We start from the raw sequence: 5,613 nt of genomic DNA on the forward strand, positions 1-5,613 counted from the left end.
TGTGTTTTGATTCATTTCAAGTAACTATTCCGCATTCTGCTAATCAATTCACACTTAGATATATAATTGAGTTAGAACAATTTTTGTTTAAGAAAAAGTTTCAAGAATTCCATTCAACCCCCCTTCTGTAATTCTTGTTATATTGTTAAGGGACTAACATAAACTTCTTTGAACCTAAAATTACTCTGACAACTGATTGCTAAGTTCTCTGATATTGTACTTTGGAAGTTTATGAACATCAAACCTCGGTGGTTTTAGGAACTGACTATGAGCCTATTAAATCCTATAGGTTCTGACCCAAGTCGTAGAACCAAACATCTCTCAAACAACTTTTGTTCTAAGTCATCTAATTCTTCTTAAATATCAATTTGGTGGTCAGACAAAACTACCGTTTGGTATTGGAGTTGTGTTGAGAATGTGGGAGATAATGTCAAGAAGCACCACATAAAAAAGGAAAGGTCAAACCTGCAGCTCTGTCCCTCATAAAGTAGTGGAGTATCTAAACCTCGAGACATTTGTCATCCCATATGTATTCTCTCAAAAGAATATAGAGCTGAAAAGGCACATAAACAGTTACCGGGTATATTCTCCCCATAAAATGTAATCTATTGAAATTCATCTGTCAGCCAGGGCATTTGAATGAGAGTCACTATCTCCTTGATCTAAATATTTCCTATGCACACATGAGATTCATCCATAAGGACGGTATTGACGAAGCAATTGTTGTTAAATCATATCAAGGTCAATAACAATAGTTGAATTTATTTATGATTCTAGACCTCAGTGGTTCATTGAATCTGATAAGTCTTCACAGACTTCTGAAGAAATCTTTGATCCCTAATGGCATATCATTGATTATCTTCTCAGAATTCAAATATGGCAATGATTTTGACTTTAGTCAAAATTACAACTTGTAAATGAGGACTCAAATTTTATATGACAAGTTTATAAGGTATATGTAATAACCCCAATTTTTGGAAATTTTTGAAACTCTTATGAATAGTGATTTTGCAGATTATGTTGAATAAGAAAACTTTTCATACCATACTATGTAGGGGCTCTTTTATTGATCTTCTCGGATATTATTAGTACTCTATATGATAAATAAGTGTATGTAAAGATCGTCAGAATCCAAATTCGAACACTTTGATTTTTCCCGAAAATTTACCAGATACAGAAAGAATTGAGTATAAGGTAACAGAATAAAAAGGATTTAAATTAAAGGATTATAAGAGAGGATTATGAAAGGAATATAATATATTGAGAAAGGTTAAAGAAACCTAAGTAATAAGATACCGGGTATGATCCCTCAAACGATAAACGAAAACGAAAGTTAAGCGAACCGTATAATAGATCAGTGGTCATTAGGCAAGCAATTAGGAGTCAATCAAGGAGGTTAGGGATGATGATGTCATCAAACCAACAAGGTGTGGACAAGTGGAAGCATTATGACATGTGCAAGATGACATAAGCATGATAAGGGGTTTTGTTTTGTTGGTTGATTTTGGGCCATGTAAAATTTACCATGGTAAACAGCTAAAACATTTTCCAAGGTAAAAAGCAGAAGCAGCCAAGCAAATATCATAAAACACAAAAATTAGAAGTTGACTTTCCCATTTCAAGAAGAAAGCTCTCGGCTAAAACAAACCCAGCAACTTCAAACTGCCATATCTCCTTCAATACTCACTCAAATGTTGTGTTCTATAGCTCGTTGGAAAGTTATTGAGATGTCCTACAACTCTTGTTCACAAGTCTCTTCCAAATAAGCATGGTAAGACCCTCATTTTTACAGTTCTTTAAATCGGACTTTTAGAAACTTCAAAGCCTAACTTTGTGTTCTTGATTTTTTTGGAAAGATCAAGCTTGTAGGAGGCTCCCTAAGGCTTCCTAGTAACTTAACACCTCCCAATGAAGGTATAAATCTTCATACCCTTTAGTAATAAGTTTGAATGTTGAAGTTTAGAGATGGTTTGGATGGATGAGTAGTAATTTGAATGATAAGCATGATTCGAGCTTAATTGTTAAGTAGTTTAGTTGAATTTGGAGATGTTATAATATATGATTGGATTGATATCCTTGAGCTTATTATGACTGAAATCAGTAGCATTGATGTGTATCTTGAGTTGTTGTTGATTGGTAGTTGGATTGATATGATTTGGAATGGTAAAAATTTGGGAAATCGCGTAAACATAGCCGTCGTAATGTCCGATTTACTTTAGACTGCTTTTGTTCATAACATTAGGACTCGAGAACTCCCTTCTATGTTTTGACCATTACCATGTTTAGATAGTTCATGTTACGAGCTTCGTTTAGATATGTGGTTCGTTTGATTCCGATGTACGGTTTAGGAGAAATGGCCGTTTTAAGTAACGACGTTTCGCGAACGAAACATTACCCCTCACCTTACTTTGAAACATAGGTTAAGGCCCTTAAATGACTAATTGGAATATGAATAAATTATGTAAAGTGTATTAGGCAGTTGGTAAGGTACTCGCGAAAGAATCGCCTTAAAACCCTTAATGGTTAATTTATTAAAAATGGTGGAGCCGAGGATACTCGAGCGACTTAAGTGAATCGTTAAGCGCGAAAGCGAACGTTAGGACTCTAAATGGTTAAAGTCTAGTTTCTTAAGCGACCGGGGTTTAATTCTGACTTATGTTGTTGTTCATAGGTTATCGGGCCCACTCTAAGCTTAAGTCTATCCGGGAGCACTCAGGCAAGTTTTCTACCCGTTATACTGTTGTTGTGATGTATATGTGTATATGCATTATCTTGTGATAAATGCATGATTGTTATTAGCAAATTCTTGCGATATATTGGAGCATGTGATATGGTATATATGCATGTCCATTTTGTAATCTTGATATATATTTGTTGGTTCAAATGCTTATTAGTTGCATAATACCTATGCTAGAGATAAGCGGTAATTTGCATATACCCTTAGAAAAGGGGACCCCAAGGTGAACATATTTCTAAACCGGGAGTCGATGTTCCCGAGTATATTATATATATATTTATATATATATGGATATAGTTTTCAAAACTATTGATCGAATAAAGTTTATTCGATAACTTTATTTTATTTAATGAATATTATTTGAATATTCATTCGAGGACTTATGACTCTGTTTATTCTATTTAATGATTATTAATTGGATATTCCTTTGAGGATCTATGACTCGAATTATTTGCTGAGATATATTCTTTATGTTATTAAAGAATAATGTTTCGATAATCAAACTTATTTTCGATTATTCAAATAAAGATAGTACTTTTGTATAAGTATATCTTTGATTATTTAATTTTCATTCAAGTAAGAGTTTTAAAACTTCTACTTCAATTATTTTTATAAAGATTATTCTTTATGAAAATATTATTTAAATAATAATATTCAGATATTTTCGAATATATCGGGACTGATTTATTTTAATAAATCAGCAGTACTCCAAACATTCGTAAAAATGTTTTCGAGTCTTCAAAATGATTTTTAAAGTTAGAGTGGACCCCAAAACTCATTTTATATTTAAGATCTTCCTTTCAAAGGGGATTTAAATACTCGTTCAAAACCTGGGGGATCCAGCTCTGTGGTGTATTTTACATTCGCAACGTGGTTGCTGTTTTGAGAAAATAAATGAATTGATTATTTACCCAACATTCGGGAAGTAAGCCCATCTAATTGAGTCGGCATAAGCGACAGGTCGGGGTACGGTCTATCAAAGTGTAAGTGGCTGGGTGGCAGTCCATCAACGCGTAAGAGGCCGGGTGGCGGTCCAGCACAAGGTCCTAATGAGGCCAGGGTGATGACCGGTGGGGGATTCGTCCATCTACTAGTAGAAAAGGTTACTTATTGGTATCTTTGCCTGATCAGCAAGATATCAGGTTTATGCCGAAATTTCTTTTCTTTCCAAATTCATTGGATATTGCAACTTTGTTCATACTTTACATGACAGAGGTTTTCAGGAAATGTATGAGAGATATATATAGGTGTATATATATATCGGGACTTAATGAAGTATCTCGTAACTTCATTTCATTCAATAATATTTCAAAGATTGAATCTATTCAAGTATTATCTTGTAGTCTCATCTATGTGATGAACTTTTGAACTAATTATAACATGAACGGTGGTAGTTCAAGTAGTATTTGGAAAAGATATAAGTATATTTGAGTATCTTGTAACTTCATCTTTTAAACTTATATCTAGTAAATGATTATCTTATGCATGACAAAGATTTTCAGAAAAACGTTGAGACAAGGTTAGATATATGAGATCACCTTGCAATGATATTTTTATACAGTTATAAACTTGAACTCTGTGTATATTATGCATGGAAGAGGACTTCCAAGATTTTGAAAAGTATATATACATATATACTGAATATTTTACAACTTGGTCGCGTTAAGATATCAACTTGGTTCATTTCTTCTTGACCAAGACTTTCATGAGTACTATGAGAATGCTCATATATTGTAAATCACTATACATATTATTTTGGTGGGCTTGTTGCTCACCCTTGCTTTCTTCTTTCATCACACAACATCAGATAGACAAGATGAACAGGACCAAGCTCCCAATTCGCGAGCGGATAGGAAACGTTCCGCAGTTTCCTATAGGCGTTGATGTCGCTGTAGCTGAGGTAGGAGCTACCAATAGGCTAGGCTTTCAACTTTTGATGTACCAGACTAGTATATTATGAATTGTAATAATGGCAAATAAATGTAAATTTATTCAGAAACCTGTTTAAGGTGTATTGGCATATAATTGTGGAATAAAGCGACTTGTGATTATTTTTGGATATTCACCTCTGAGACTATAACTTGTGGTGTGTGTGTTTATTGTGGGGTCACAGTACAGAGTAGTTGATTATTTATTAAGATTGGGTGTTATTAAGGGAAATGGAACTCGTGACAACCCGGATCCCCGACCCCGGATTTGGGGGTGTTACAGAAGTGGTATCAGAGCTAAGCGTTATAAACCTCAGAGATGAAGTGACGTTAAGATAATAAGTTCACTAAGATAATAAGAACTCTTGCCAAGTTCATAGTCGGACTACCTAATATAGTACTGACAGTTAAAACCCTTAGGGGAACCCTTATAAATATCGTGATATAAGCGTAGTTCGTTATCGTATATGGTAGCGGGACTCCGAACCCTGAGGTTGAGGAGCAACAACGCGATGATGTTTTATTAATTATTGGAGATCAGATTGTGGATCCAATGGAACACCCTAATGAGGGACCGGATGATGTTCATATTGAGGATGTAGCGGTTGAGGATGTTGTCCTAGAAGGGATTGTTGCTGAGAAGAATCCCGTGGAGGGTCCTGACAAGAATGAATAAAGGACCACTGAGGAATTGATGACCATGGTTCGGGGAATTACCAGAGGTAGGATTGGCTGGTCACTACCGGAGATTCGTTCAAGTTTGTAAAGATAGTAGCCCCTTTAAAGCGGCTTACTCGTAAGACTAAGAAGTTTGAATGGACAGAGAAATGCGAGAACAGCTTTCAAGAACTGAAGCAAAGATTGGTGATGGCCCCTATGTTGGCGTTGCCGGATGGAAAAAGGAGATTTTGTGATTTGTAGTGACGCTTCGCATAAGGTATTTGGGCG

This window comes from Apium graveolens, chromosome 8, assembly GCF_009905375.1.
Source record: "Apium graveolens cultivar Ventura chromosome 8, ASM990537v1, whole genome shotgun sequence".
NCBI classification, from domain to species: Eukaryota; Viridiplantae; Streptophyta; class Magnoliopsida; order Apiales; family Apiaceae; genus Apium; species Apium graveolens.